The sequence below is a fragment of the Euphorbia lathyris genome, chromosome 1 (genome assembly GCF_963576675.1).
Source record: "Euphorbia lathyris chromosome 1, ddEupLath1.1, whole genome shotgun sequence".
Lineage (NCBI taxonomy): Eukaryota > Viridiplantae > Streptophyta > Magnoliopsida > Malpighiales > Euphorbiaceae > Euphorbia > Euphorbia lathyris.
Window position 1 is genome coordinate 24,001,756 of NC_088910.1, and position 16,988 is coordinate 24,018,743.

Genomic DNA, 16,988 nt, shown 5'->3' on the forward strand with positions numbered 1-16,988 from the left:
GAGCATTCTATTATTATATTCATGGTCACCGAAAATCAAAGTCATCATCGACCTTTATTTTTTTTTATTATGTATTAGTTTTGTTCTTAATCATTTTTTTTATAATTTTGTTCTGATTTCATTAAGAGATTCAGATTTATTTAAGAGTGATTTCTATTGATAAACTGTATTAATAGCATTTTCTTCAAGAATTGTCAGAATTTAGACTTTGATATCTCCAATTGAAGAAATCTGATGGAAATAAAAAAGGCATGGACAACTGAAATCGGGAAAAACAAAAGAGTAAAAAATTACATGAAATCGTTATGTTTCCCAAGGTAATATTCTATCATTATATTCATTGGCCACCGAAAATCAAAGTCATCATCGACCTTTATTTTTTATTATGTATTAGTTTTGTTCTTAATCATATAATTTTTTTTTTATAATTTTGTTCTGATTTCATTAAGAGATTCAGATTTATGTAAGAGCGATTTCCATTGATAAACTATATTAATAGGATTTTCTTCAAGAATTGTCAGAATTTAGACTTTGATATCTCCAATTGAAGAAATCTGATGGAAATAAAAGAAGAATGGACAACTGAAATCGGGAAAAGCAAAAGAGTAAAAAATTACAGGAAATCGTTATGTTTCCCAAGGTAATATTCTATCATTATATTCATTGGCCACCGAAAATCAAAGTCATAATCGACCTTTATTTTTTATTATGTATTAGTTTTTTTCTTAATCATATAATTTTTTTTTTATAATTTTGTTCTGATTTCATTAAGAGATTCAGATTTATTTAAGAGTGATTTCTATTGATAAACTGTATTAATAGCATTTTCTTCAAGAATTGTCAGAATTTAGACTTTGATATCTCCAATTGAAGAAATCTGATGGAAATAAAAGAGGCATGGACAACTGAAATCGAGAAAAGCAAAAGAGTAAAAAATTACAGGAAATCGTTGTGTTTTCCAAGGTAATATTCTATCATTATTTTCATTGGCCACCTAAAATCAAAGTCATCATCGACCTTTATTTATTATTATGTATTAATTTTGTTCTTAATCATATATTTTTTTTTATAATTTTGTTCTAATTTCATTAAGAGATTCAAATTTATTTAGGAGAAATTTCCATTGATAAACTGTATTAATAGCATTTTCTTCAAGAATTATCAGAATTTAGACTTTGATATCTCCAATTGAAGAAATCCGATGGAAATAAAAGAGGTATGGACAACTGAAATCGGGAAAAGCAAAAGAGTAAAAAATTGCAGGAAATCGTTATGTTTCCCAATGTAATTATTCGATTTTTTTATATGTAATAATTAATTTGTTCTCAATTCATGTTTTATCATAATTACTATTCTAAGTTTCTTTCTCATTTTTTTGTGATGGATTCTATATCTATATCTATATTTTATATATAATAGTGGATGTAAAGAGAAATTGATGAGGAGAGTTTTAGAGGGTTTTTTTATTAGTTAACAAAATAGTAACAAAGAAAAATTATAAATATTATATCTAATCTAATTTATATGTAATAGATATAATAAAATAACTTACAAAATATCAGAACGAAAAAAATTATATGATGACAACATATATGTAAGGATCCATTCAAATTCCATTCATTTAACTTTAATAAATAATATTAAAACCAATATAACTGAAAAAATTTATATTTATATTTAATAGATATAATAAATTAACTTACAAAATTTCTTCAAAAAAAAAAAAACTTACAAAATATCCCAACGAACACAAATTATATAACGATGAAAAATATATAAGGATCCATTCAAATTCCATTCATTTAACTTTAATAAATAACATTAAAATCAATATAACTAAGAAAATTTATAACCCATTTACTTTTTTTATTGTAATAATTAACACAATATTTAAACCTCCAAACTACTATATAAACTAAATAAAATTTAAAAAGAAAGACATTTATTTCAAATTCATGAATTTATCAAAGGATTTTAAAAGCACGTGATTTTTTTTTTTTTGAGAAGAGCTAGAATTTGATTGAAAAAATATCGCTACAAAGTGTAGTAAATATTTTTAAATTGCAAGGTTATACAAAAAAAAATATTATACAAGAACGGAAATGAAGGACCATTGCAAACATGTCAACATGGCCAATTGGTTATAACTTCAATAATTTACAAAAACTATTATCAAGCAATTATAAACGGTTGTTAGTTAATTTATTTACAATTTTTAAATTTAAATTATTTTAAATCAAAATATTAATATCACTATATATAAATGACACAAAATTTTAAAAATATTAAAATGTTAAATTTATGTACAAAACATTTATAACCCGCGCAACGCGCGGGCACAATACTAGTATAACTAATAACGAACAATAAACAATAATGAAATCTGATTTGGTTTTCCGGGTTCTTGATGCAGTGACATTTTGTAATTTCAGACAAGTGATGGAGTTTGGGTCAAATTCAAAAGTTTACAATTAATTACAATTGTAGTATTAATTACACCTAGTTTAATGCTAACTGCAATTAATTTAATATTAATTGCAATTGAAATTTATATATTAATTGTAATTAATTTAGTATTAATTATATTAATTATAATTTACTATATTTTGGGTTTTCTAATGTAATTTTTTTATATGTCTTTTTATATTTCATATGAAACAGTTTGGGGTTTCATTTTTTTCTATTTAAGAAAAATTTACAGATGTATTGAGGAACTTATGATTGAAATGAAATTGTGAATTTTCACATTACCAAAGTTTTGTTAAATTTTAAAGGTTACTTAACGGATATTCGTGCATCAAATCAACGTTCTTTAACGTGTTCTTATATATATATATCCATGTTATTCATAGAATCAACATGTTTATAGAACTGAAGCTTTTTGGCATTAAACCAAATTAACTTACTGCTAGCAACAATCTATGTTTGCAATATTCCCGCTGCGCCAGTTCTGGAATGACAGTTCATTATATTACTATATCAAAAGGGATGTACGAGTTTACTGGCTTATTTATGTTGATGATCTCTTAATCACAGGAAACTCGGCTTCACTTATGCGTCAACTTGTTCAATTGGAGAGCAATTTTTCTATTTGAAATCTCAGAAAGGTTCATTATTTCCTTGGGATTGAAGTCGACTGGACTAAAAATGGTATGTTTCTCCATCAAACAAATTACTGCCTTTCGATTATCACTAAAGCAAAAATGAGTGACTTTCAACTTGTTTCGAGCCCAACGAACCCTGTGGAGAAACTACAGTCAGATGATAACGCACCTTTTCAGGTCTCGTCTCTTTACTGGAGCATTCTTGGTAGTATGCAGTACTTAATCTTTACATCCCGATATAGCGTTTGCACTAAATAAAGTCTCTTAATTCATGTATGCTCCTGTAGACACTCACTAGAGTGCGATCAAACGGATCCTTCGGTATCTGAATGGGACCATTCTCATGGCTTGTACCTAACCAAAAGTTCGATTTCACAATTACATAGCTTTTGATGCTGATTAAGGGATTGCAAAAATATCAAAAGTCAAGTAGTGGATGTGCTGTTTTCTTGGGTTCTTCATTGGTATCCTGATTGTCAAACCCGACCCTAAACGACCTCAATCGGCATCGAGCGTGAAATAGAAAGATCATAATCAATACTTAGGAATCTCCAATGTATCCAAATAAGCAGCCAACTTCCAAACCTCGCCTAATCAGTCGGTAACTTTCTCTATATCCTGTACTTTATCACCTAAAAACATTAAAACATTTAAAAACGTGAGACAAAAATCTCAGTAAGAAACTATCAGCTATAAAAACCAACTTTACTTAACATAGCTACATATATACATTTATAAAGGGATTTAATCAAAACTTTATAAAATATACTCAAAACTTAAGTTCATAATATAGTCAAGGTATTAAACCAAAAACCAAAAATATATAATCTTGTATCCATTCTTGAGTTCAAAACCTTATAAAATATTGTAATCAAATCAGTGTTTTATCAAACCAACTCGTATTCAATCAAACGTAAAACCTTATATCAAAATCAATCATAACCGAAAACATAATCCAAATGAACTCAAACGTAAAACCTTATATCAAAATCAATCATAACCGAAAACATAATCCAAATGAACTTAAACCATTGTATCCATCCTCGAGTTTCTCCCCTTAAGTATCAATCCATAACCACATATATAGTCGAGACGTCTCTTAACATTGCCTATCCCATATGGTCTTACCCAACACTTCACTGCCATACCAAATAGGTCTTCAGACTGTGTACACATGCCATGTCCCTCACTGAACATGGTCTTCAAATATAAAACCACCGATCCGGATAACTCTCGATGGATATAAAATCATTAAATTATAACGTGCTCAAATATCCTTTCACAATCAAATTCCAAACTATTTAATAACCAAAAATCATTTGGCTTCAATTAGCCATTTTGTATCATAAAAATCACATTTGGATTTCAATCCAAAATAATAACAACAATAACCGCAACATATCTCAATCCAAAAACAATTCGTAAGAAATCATCAAATTCATTTTGTTCAATATAGATATATATTGAAACCAAAAACATATATGTATATATGTAAATCAATCAAATTAAGCCTTAAATCAACATAATCAAGTAAAATCTGAAAATCACATAGAAGCATAGTCAATAGCTTCATTTGAACCAAAATTTCACAATAAAAGCAAGATCGTGAAAAATCCCAATTTTACAAAATTCCTGTATAACCTTAAAATATCAATTTCTGAAAATTCTTTGATTATATATATATATCTGTATATATAAAACTCAAAATATAGTTGATAGTTACTTACCTTGGCTACTAATTAAAGACCACAAACCCATTCAATTCGCCTCTAAACTCTATCTAAAACATTTCCCTCCAAACACTGCCGAAACTCAAAAACTCTTCGGCTAGGACTTAAATCTATGTATAAGGATGCTATGGTTCCAATTTCGAATGATTTAGATGGTCGAATCTCCGTAAATCAAAGAAACGGTGGAGAAACGGTGGAGAAACGGTTCAGGAACGATAAAAATGACGAAGAGGCGAGGAAGATAAGAAAAAGAAAAAAAGAAAACTGTGATGATGATCATCATCTCGCAGATGATTTGGAATATATATCCAAATTTGGAAAAAAGCCAGTTTGATCCTCCATCTTTCTATAATCATTTAAAAATTATCCTAAATTTTTAATTTACATATAAAACCATCAAATTAACCCCAAACTTTTTCTATAGCACCAAATTAATATCATATACCCAATAATTATAATATATACGAATATCCAGATATAAATTCTAGAAATTTAGACATGAACGTGACACTGATCCTCTCGCAAATAAAATGATTAATTTATACTTTCCTAAATTACGTTACATGCAAAAAAATATTTATTCTTAATAATTAAAAATATTTATATTAATATTAAACCTCTTTCTTACTATAAATAAATATAAATCTAAAAAAATATTATTAAAAATATATTGGTAATACAAAACGACATATAAAAATGAATAAACTAAAAAAACTAAAAACGACATATAATTTTCGTCAAAAAAAAAAACGACATATAATTAAAACGAAATATATATAAACGAAGACCGCAATATTTCTCCGGTTTTAATTTCTTAATACCATAAGCCCTTATATATTTATCACAATTTGCATAAAAAAATATTTATCACACAAAAAACCTGATTTCAATTTGGAATAAGAGAAGGAAGATTTTAAGAGTTTAATTCGAAATCGCGATGACCGAACCCGCGTCTGCCCTAGGGCCTTCCTCGCCGGACTCCTTCCGCCACACCGTGTTCGTCCCTCCGGACGGCCACTCTCCCCCGTTTGCGACCGACCCGCCGCCACCAAAGCTGTCCTGGTAGGACATCGCCGCTGCTAGCTCTGATTCCATCCCCCCTCGGCCCCGAAAGGATCTCTGCGCTGAAGGTCTAATCCGAATTAGCCCCAATTCTGCTGACCCTCTGATCCCGATTGTCACAATTGATCCCGAGCTGAAAAAGAGGTTAGCGGTGCCCTGGGCTAATGCACTAATCATCAAAATTCTGGGACGGAGCCTGGGCTATGTAGCTCTACAACGCAGAACCATGGAGCTTTGGAAACCAATAGCAGGAGTAAGCATGATGGATTTGGGAGAGGGCTTCCACTTGGTTCAATTTGATAACGAGCTGGATAGAAGCCACGTGATTAATGATGGCCCTTGGATGATACAGGGGCACTATTTGACTGTTCGAACCTGGTCTGCAACGTTCAGCCCAACTGAAGCAAGCGTGGAGAAATCTATGGTCTGGGTACGCTTTCCTCAACTTCCTCTTTTATTTTATGATGTGGGTGTGTTATTGGGAATTGCTGCCACCATTGGAAAACCAGTGCGTGTGGATGAGAATACAGCCAAGAAAACTAGAGGGCGGTTTGCTAGAGTATGTGTGGAAATAGATCTCTTGAAGCCTTTGATTGCTCAGTTTGAGTTAGATGGGGAAATTCAGAGGGTGGAATACGAAGGCCTCCATACGGCTTGTACCTTCTGTGGTAGATACGGCCATCTTAGAACTGAATGTTGCTGGCAAAGTGCAGTCCCTGTAAAGAATCCCGTCGAGGCTTGCGATATGGTTGTGGGAGAGACGGAGCAGAGAACTGATGGTGAACCTCGTGCCACGGAGTTCCCAGCGATGCCTGATTCCGGAATTGATAACCAGGATGCAGGTTCGGAGGTATATGGCCCCTGGATGCTTGTGCCTAGACGGAAGTATCCTGCCAGAAACTCGATGCAGGGATATGCTAATAAAGGGAAACCTGATAGTGGGAATGAAGCAAATCCAAATCCATTCGCAGGTAAGCAGGGTCTAGAACAGGGAAGCACAAGCAAAGGAAAATTCACTGGATTCAGTGCTTTGGTGACAGATAGAAGTGAGAAGGAGATTACAGGAGGCAAGATCACCCAAAAGCAGAAACACAAGGGGACGGGTAATCTTGCTAGTAAACAGAAGGAAAATAAGGGACAAGGGTTGGATATTCACCCAAACAAGTTTGCAACCCTGGGCAATGTCTCGATGGACATCGAAAAAGAAGGTAGTGTGCTTATTGACGGATTTCGGGAGAATGAATCGTCGGATGCTGTGGTTGGGAGAGGGAAGAGATCCAGGTTTTCTTTGGACCATAGAGAACCACTCAGTTCTCTCAACGCTAATATGCAACAAGAGGAGCTTGTTTTCAAAGGGAATGATAGGTTGATTCAGAAGCTAAGAGAGAGATCTGTAGTGCAAAGTTTGGGTAAATCGGTAAGATTGGAGGATCAGCCTCCAGGCCGGAATCTGAATTGATCTGCCTTGGGCACCCCGTTCCTGTTATCTCCTTGATTATGAAGATTATCATCTGGAACTGCTTTGGTGCCGGTGGCACTAATTTTCAGAGATCTTTAAGACACATGGTAAAGGTTCATAAGCCCGTTATTGTTGGCCTCCTTGAAACTCGGATCCCGGGTTCTCGGGCGCTGGTTATGGGTAGGAAGATGGGGTTCAATAGATGCGAAATAGTGGAAGCGGAGGGTTTTAGTGGAGGAGTTTGGCTGTTCTGGGATGAAGCCCAGGTTCAAGTTAATGTGAAGGAGAAGAACTATCAGTTTATTCACTGTACTGTTGCGTTAAAAGAAGGGGAATGGAAGGACCAGTTTTTTGACTTGACGGCGGTTTACGTTAGACCTCAGCTGGTGCATAAAAGAAAATTCTTTGAGGATACTTGTCAGCTCAGCAGACACACTACGGGTCCCTGGCTTCTTTGCAGGGATTTCAATTGTATTAAGGATGGAAGTGAGAAGCAGGGAGGGTCGATCAGAACGCTGAACAGGTGTAATCCCTTCATCTCTTGGATTAATGACCTTGAGCTTGTGGATTTGGGGTACAAGGGGCCAAAATTTACTTGGTACAGGGGCTCAACCCTAAGAACCCGTGTAGCCTGCAGACTTGACAGGGGTTTGTGTAACTCTGAATGGCGGCTTCGGTTCCCTTCCGCAGTAGTGAGAAATCTACCGAGATCACAGTCTGACCATACTCCGATTTTGATTGATGTTCTGAATAATTCTTATAGTATCAAAAGCCCCTTTCGCTTTATGAACGCCTAGCTGGAAGGTACTGCCGTGAAAGATTTGATTAACCACCACTGGAATGATACGGCCCCCCTTGGAAGCGCTCTGAGTAGCTTGGCGGAGAGGCTCCAGGAGTGGCACAAGACGGATTTTGGAAACCTTGTTAACCGCAAAAAGAGAGCTTTTGCTCGTTTGGGAGGGATTCAGAAGAAGTTGGCTATTCAGTGCACTAATGGGATGCTCCGGCTTGAAAATAAAGTTAGGCAAGAGCTAAATACCATCCTTAAGCAGGAGGAACTCTTCTGGGCGCAGCGATCTCGTGTGCAGTGGCTCAAGGAGGGGGACAGGAATACCAAGTTTTTTCATTTATCAACGGTCATTAGAAATCGTCGAAACTGGAAGATGGGGCTGCGGAGTAACGAAGGTAATTGGATCTGGGATGCACGGGTTTTGCGCTCTATGGCTGATAGCTTCTTCTTCCAGCTGTATTCAGATGAGATGCCTAACAGGGTCCCCATCCATTCGGCTCATGGTTTTCCTGAGATCACTAGCTCGAGTTACACAGAGCTGAACCAACCGTTTATAATGGAAGAGGTGAAGAATGCTCTCCGGAGTATGGCCCCCTGGAAAGCTCCTGGGCCGGATGGGTTCCAAGCAGGGTTCTTTTAACGGTTCTGGGACATGGTTGGAACAAGCACCATGGGGTGTGTTCTTCGTGGGCTGAACACCGGGGTCCTCGAGGAGGGAATGAACAGTACCCTTATCTCTCTTATCCCAAAAGTCAAGGATCCTGACAGCCTCACGAAATTCAGACCAATCAGCTTATGCAATGTTAGCTACAAGCTTATCACAAAATGTATTACGAACAGACTCAAAACTATCTTACCTGAGGTGGTTGGTCCTATGCAGAGCAGCTTCGTCCCGGGTCGTCAAATTTCAGATAATGTGGTTCTAATGCAGGAAACTATCTTCTCCTTCCAACGCAAGAAGAACAAGAAGAAGCAAATGCTCTTGAAGCTTGATCTTGAAAAGGCTTATGATCGGATTAACTGGAATTTCTTACAAGATACCCTGAATAGGCTTGGCCTTCCCCCAGGGCTAATTTCTGTGATCATGAGCTGTGTTACTACCCCGACCATGCATGTTCTTTGGAATGGAGAGAAAGGGGATGGGTTCAAGCCGTCTAGGGGGCTTAGGCAAGGGGATCCGCTGTCTCCTTATCTCTTTGTTCTTTGTCTTGAAAGGCTGAATCACCTCATCCAGGATGCGGTGGAAGCAGGGGAGTGGGTCCCAGTCACTCTATCAAAGAATGGGCCTAAACTATCTCATTGTTTCTTCGCCGATGATATTGTCTTGATGCCTGAAGCGTCCGTGAAGCAAGCGGAGGTCATTAAAAACATCCTGGGGTTGTTTTGTGATGGATCGGGCCAAAAGGTTAGTCTTGAAAAATCCTGTTGTTTCTTTTCCAATGGCGTTCAAGACCAGCTTAAGAACCGGATATCAGGGGCCCTAGGGATCAAAAGCACCAGGAACCTTGGAAAGTATCTAGGCATTTATCTTGCTCATGAGAGGGTCAACAAACATTCTTTTGACTATGTGATTGGTAGAGTTCAGAATCGCCTCACCGGTTGGAAGGAGAAGAGTCTGTCACTTGCAGAACTACACTGGTTAAGGCAGTACTGTCCGCCCTGCCCATTTATGCAATGCAAAATTCGGTCTTTCCAGTAAGCGTTAGCAAACGTTTGGACAGCATTAACAGAAGATTTATCTGGGGGAATGAGAGTAGTAGAAGGAAGACTCACCTGGTTAAATGGGAGGTGGTATGCAAAACTAAGGATCAAGGGGGTCTCGGTGTTCGCCAGGTCAGAGAAGCCAATCTCGCGAATATTGCGAAATTAGGCTGGAGGATGCTCACTGAACATGACTGCGTCTGGGCCAAAGTGCTCAAAGGTATTTATGGGGGGAACAAGGGCGGGCTGGATTTGTTCAAAAAACGGAACCCGCAAAGCGCAGTTTGGAAGGGAATTGTCCTAGGAGCGGATATTCTGAAAAAAGGCATTTGCCATCTTGTTAGAAATGGGCGGAACACTCGGTTCTGGTCAGATAACTGGCTTCAGGCTGGTAAACTTATTGACAAAGCTCTTGCCCCCTTGTTGGAGGAGGAGATGAGTCAGAATGTGGCAGATTACTGGGTTGAAGGGCATGGCTGGGATTGGGACAGATTACGTAGTGTGCTTCCTCAGGACGAGCTGCACAATCTTGCCTCTATAGTCCTGTTCAGTAATGACGATAACATGGACGGTTGGAGTTGGGAACCGAGAAAAACAGGTAGCTTCTCGACGAAAACGGCTTATGCGCTCCAATTCAATCAATGTGCTGCTACTGCAACGAGTTGGTCGGCTGCAGATTGGATGTGTATCTGGGAAGCTAAGGTAACCGAGAGAATTAAAATGTTTCTCTAGACTATGGGGCATGAGGCTGTTCTTACCAATGTCGACCGGGTCAGGAGGCATATCAGCAGTGATGAGGATTGCGGGATCTGTGGATCTAGAGAAGATCTAATTCATCTTCTCCGGGATTGTAGTGAAGCAAGGAGAATCTGGACTTTCTTCATTCCTTTGAATCGGCAGGCGGAGTTCTTCTCAGGGGAGGTTAAACCGTGGATGCTGTGTAACTTACAGGATAGAGGGAAGTGGAATGGTATTTCTTGGGCAATTGTTTTTGGAACCTGCTGCTGGTTACTTTGGAAATGGAGGAATGAATTGGTGTTTGAAGGCGTCGGTCGGAGGCTGACGGAAAAGATTGACACTGTTATTCGCGCCGCGTCGGAGCAAGCTGAGGCGGTGAGGACCTGTCGGAACGCGTGTGCTGCGCCGCCGCATACGCGGGATCGTCTGGTTCAGTGGTTGCCACCGGCGGAGGGATGGATCAAGTTCAACTGCGATGGGGCTCGGAGTAACATTTCAGGTCGTGCGACTTGCGGCGGGCTCGCCCGGGACAGTAACGGAAGCTGGTTAGGGGGATTTTTCTGCAGGTTGGGTAACTGCTCTGTGGATCTGGCGGAGATTTGGGGCCTCTATTACGGGTTGGAACTTGCCAGGAGAAAGGAGTGGAAGAAGGTAATTTTTGAGCTCGATTCTCAATCAACGGTGGAGCTTATCAGAACAAAAGGGTATCGGGTACATCGGTATGATTGGCTTCTTGAGGAATGTCGGAAACAGATTGGTTCGAATTGGGATGTCAAAGTTGTTCATGTCCTTCGTGAAGGGAATAGAGCAGCGGATTTTATGGCAAATTTCGCAGGCGAAAGGTGTTTAGGGTATCACGAGTGTGAGAATCCCCCTGCAGGCTTAATGGACATCATTGATTCAGACAATTCTGGTTCGGGCATCCTCAGGAGAGCTCGGAATCTAGATTAGTTTTTGGTTTGTTTGTTTCCGGGACCTAGGCCCTTCCTTCTGTTAAAAAAAAAAAAAAAATTGGAATAAGAGAATGTTTAAAAATCAAAGTCAAATTAATGTCTTAAGATCGGCAGAATGTGAAAATAGGCGGCACAAACATATCAAATTTGCAATTTAATCATTTTTTTTTTACTACATTTTACTATCTTTTACTAAAATAATATTTGTATATATGTATCAAATTTTGACCATTCATACCTACTTTTGACATATTTCGATTATAGGTAAGAAAGTCTTTTTTTCTCAAACATTTTAATTTTTTTTTAGTATTTCAAATAAAAGATAATTAAATTTCATTATTGTGCTGTAATCCACTTATATTTAATTACTTCGTTTGAAATAAATGAATTTTATCCATAGTTTTAGTAAATTTATAATATAATTTTCTCTATAGTTTTAGTAAATTTAGAATATTTGAAATGTATCTCTCAAGCTTCCATTAATATTATTTTCCACCTCAGTTAAAAGTAATTATTCTATATGTAGTAATTATTTAATTCATCAATATGCATATGCATATGCTTGGTTTTGGATAAATAAATCTAAAATATTTAATTATATTGTAAATAAAAAGAATTGTTATAAAGGAAAAATTATAAATTATAGGCATAAAGCACTGTTTGGCTCCTGATCTCCTAAAATTTTATCATTTGGCCATTGACTTATTATTTGCTCACATTTGACCTCTGATCTATTCCAACTGGTGAAATTTAATTCAATTTGTATTAAAACTTAACCGAATCGTTATCTCATTGATAAGTAACGATATTTAGACACTTCAATTTAATAAATTTTAATTTAAGATTTGTTTTTTTAATCTAATTAATTATTTCCACATAATGTGGTAAAAAAACTTTAAGAAATATCACGTGTCAAGTTCAAGTGCAAAATATCGTTACTTGTCAATTAGATAACATTTCCGTTAAATATTCATACAAATTGGGTGAAATTTTACCAATTGAGATAGGTCGAGGGCCAAATATGACCAAATAATAGGTCAGAGAGCAAATAACAAAATTTTGGATAATAATGCTTTAAGCCTACATTATAAAGAATTGTTATATGCATATGCTTGGTTTTGAAACGTTTCAATTAAAAAGCCTATTTCTCAAGATTGAGAAGGACATGCATATAGAGTATATGGAAAATTAATAAATTAACGTGGTCAAACATGGAAATATATATTAATTTTATATAGAAAAAGCAAAAGTCAAAATAATAAATGAAAAGTCAAATATCAGAATCCGTATTTCCAAGTTGAAGTCTTGTGAGGAATACGATATATATGTATATATTCATACATAAATTGTATGCCAAAAAAGGCATTTCCTTTCGTTTTCTCACTGAAAAAGCATAAATTTAATTTCTTTCAAACACCGAATTTTATTTATGTGTTTCCTTTTGAAAATTTTCATTTATTTATTTAATTATAATACCAAAATGCAGCCAATTTCGTAAGTTATTTCAAAATGGAAAACAACGACTACTAATTTGAATTTCAATTCCAATTAGAGACTAATTATGATTTTTATTTATTTATTATTATATTATTATGAATATTGCATGCATTAAGTGATGTTTCATAAATTAGAGACCTAATACACAAATAATCTCGTTTAGTCTAAATGTTGCAACTGTCCTCTTCAACTTTCAATTGTAACAACTTATCCCTTAAACTTGTCCAATTGTAAAACATAATTTCAAATTAGAATTTTTTTTACTCCGTACTTGGAGCAACCGTAAAAACGTTTCCCTGGATTCATATCACGCTAAAGATCTGATTATCACACTCACGAAACGTTGCAGCTTTTGTATTTTACGTGTTTCTTCAATTGCGGTCCATGTCAGCAATTTGGGTTTATGTTTTACAATTAGAAAAGTTTGAGGGTTTATGTTTTACAATTGAACAAGTTTAAAGAGTAAATTGTTACAATTGAAAATTGAGGGGGCAGTTGCAACATTTGAACAAGTTAAGAGGGTTATTTATTGTATTAGGCTTAAATTAAATCCCAATATATAAAAATTAAGACGAGCATGCACCGTTTTATAAGCGAAAGTTGACACGCAATAAACATAATTTTTAGCAAATTGTTTGTTTGTTTCTTTCCTTTTTTGGGTTAGACACGTGTACTTATTTTTTACTCTATACAGTGCATTTTGACCTAATGAAAATAAAAAGATTTAAGTAAATTTATTGTTTAGATATACACTTACTATTATTGATAGAGACAAGTGGAGTTTTGGATTTTGAATACACCGATTAATTCCTTCAAGTCCTTCTAATTTAAAAAACGTTTATATTGTTGTTATTGTTATTATAAATTCCAATCTTTCTCGGACTTTCAAATTTAACCTTACAACTTTCATAGGAAGTATATTGAATGCTTAGATGGAAGTAGAACAAGAGTCCTAGTCAAAGGGAATGAATTATAAGATTAGAACAATAAATATTATTCTAATCTTAATTAAATACAATGTGATAAATATTGAAAAGGAATGAGATAAAATTGTTGATAATTATCATTCTAATTATCATTATAATTATTGCTAATACACTTCTCATGTCGATAACGAGAATAAAACATAAGTCTGTCATGTTAGAGATAATGTTCCTATTATCTCTGTAAATAGATTCCTATCTAGTTAGAGTTTCAATTTGTCTATGTCCATAGCTAGGTAGAGTTTCAATACTATTATACTTGTGTATTGTATTCCTATACAAACTACAATTGGCTCACTATAAATACAAGGCCTCTGAACCATAATCATTGAAGTGATTCAAATCAACATTGTGCCTATTACTTATCTCTCTCTATCTCCATATTATTTTGTATATCAAACTATACATTCAACATGGTATCAGTAGTCTCTACTTTCGCCTCTTTCGAATCCTTTGATAATCCGCAATCAACCTCATACACCGAATACCAAGCTGCCGCCGCCGCTGCCTCTTCCACCGCAGCTCCGTCTACCGCATCCGATCAAAATATGGAAGACGCCTCCGGTGCTTCCATCGCGACGTCCGGTTGGCGTTTCACCTCACCGTTTGTAACCGGTGACTCGTCGTTCCTCGCCACGACGGCAGTGCCTCACGCTGCGGTAGTTCCGCAACATCAACCAACGGTGGCCGATTCCCTCCCGCAGGCTGTTTGCATGGCATTAGCAGCGTACCAGGCGGCCAACGCCAACGCGCAACCCACGCCTTCCGCGAATCCACCAGCGCCTCACGCGACAGCCGTTGCTGCCCAGCGCAATGCGCAACCTGCGCATCTGCCGACCCCGACGACTTCAGCCGCGGACGCTGCCGTCCTGGCTGCTATTGCGGCATACCAAACAGCGGTTCCGCCTCCACTACACCATCAACAAATACCGGTTCAACAGCCACCGATCGAATCACAACAACCATCGGTCACCACGGCCACTCAAACCCTATTTTCTCCATCAGTTCTTGCTGCCCTAGCCGCCTATCAGGCAGCCTAAGCCAGTAATAAACAACAGGTTATTTCTGAATCCAATACTTCACCGTTTGTTTACAACACTCAATTAACCCGTGATCCCTCTCCATCTTTTTTCTCAAATTCGTTTCACAATACTGTCGATGCACCTTCAAATAATTTTCGACCTAATTTTATTCCTTCCTCAAATCCTCCTATTTCAACCAATCCTGTCTATACAGAACCTGTTTCTACCCCTATCACCCAACCAAGACAACCTTCCACAAATATCACCATTAACATCAAATGAACCCCTCACAACTACAAAGCATGGAGGATGTCCATGGAATCCACTCTCAAAACCTATCATCTTTTTTCCCATATTATCAGTTCAACACCTCCTCCACCTCAATTTATTTCTAGAACAGGTTTTATGACATCTGCTGCGGATTTAATCATAAATCCATCTTTTTTCCCAATGGGATGATTTAGAAAATATGGTTAGGACATTGCTCCTAAATTCCATCACTGAAGAAGTTTTTCCTGATATTGCATATCTCAAATATTCACATGACATTTGGCTAGCTTTGGAAGATGCCTATGGGCTTATTATAGGAACCAAACAGTTTCAGTTAGGTGTTGAACTGCATGAGCTTGAGCAAGGGGGGATGTCTGTAACTGCTTACATACAAAAAGTGAAGTCTATTCTTGATGATCTGGCTGCCTCGGGGAACCCTTACCCTCGACACTTACTACCGTCAGTTCTTTACAAGGGTTTGGGAGAAGAGTATCGCTCTACAGTTCAGAATCTTGTCACTCAGCGCGGCACAAACATCAACTATCAGGAGATTTTGAACAGTTTGAAGACAGTTGAAGGCATGATCCAATCAACAAGAAAGATAACTCTGCTTCAATCTGATGGTATACCAGCGCACCGAGAAGCTAACATCTCCACCATGGAACCAACACAATCAAAGAAGTAGAATCCAAAGAAGAGAAGAAGTGGCAAGTGCTACAACTGTGGTGATCCAAGTCACTGGGCTGATAAGTGCAAAAGACCGAAGAACAATTCACATTCAAACTATAATCCTAGACCACAAGCACACATGGCGTGGCAACAACCACCAAATCCATTCATGAGTCCTAATCAGCCGTGGTATCCTGACACTGGAGCAACAAATCACATGACGACAAATCCAACTCAACTTCAATAGATGCAGCCATATCCAGGATATGACACGGTTCAATTTGGCAATGGTCAAGGTCTGCAAATTTCTCACTTTGGAAATTCAAATATAAATAATCTGAAAATTAAGGGTTAAGGTGCAAAAATACCCCTAACGTTTTGGTCCAGAAGCAATTTTACCCTTAACGTCTAAAATGGTGCAATTTTACCCCTAACATTGGAAGCCAGGACCAATTTTACCCCTAACGTTGATAAATTGGGTCAATTTCAGATACTATTATAAAACACATATATTTTTTTCATTATTCTCCACCAATTGCATAATAATTCGTTCTAAAAAAAGGATTTCATGTTTTTTATAATTTAATAATAGAATTTGAGATTAATATGTATAAATTCGGTAGATTTTTTGAATTTTTTTTGTCTAACCCGTACAAAAAGACAGTATGTTTTTTTTTTATTTTTTTCACATCCCAACGAATGTTTGTGATTTGTTACTAATAAAATGACACACGTATGAAGTGTAGATAACAAGAGTCATGACCGAGAAGACAGTTTGATGAATTATTTCTCAAATTGACCCAATTTATTAACGTTAGGGGTAAAATTGCTCTTGGCTTCCAATGTTAGGGGTAAAATTGCACCATTTTAGACATTAGGGGTAAAATTTCTCCTGGCCCAAAACGTTAGAGGTATTTTTGCACCTTAACCCGAAAATTAATGATGCCCTACTTGTTCCTAAGCTCACTAAATCTTTACTATCTGTTCAAAAATTTACCCGTGACAATTCA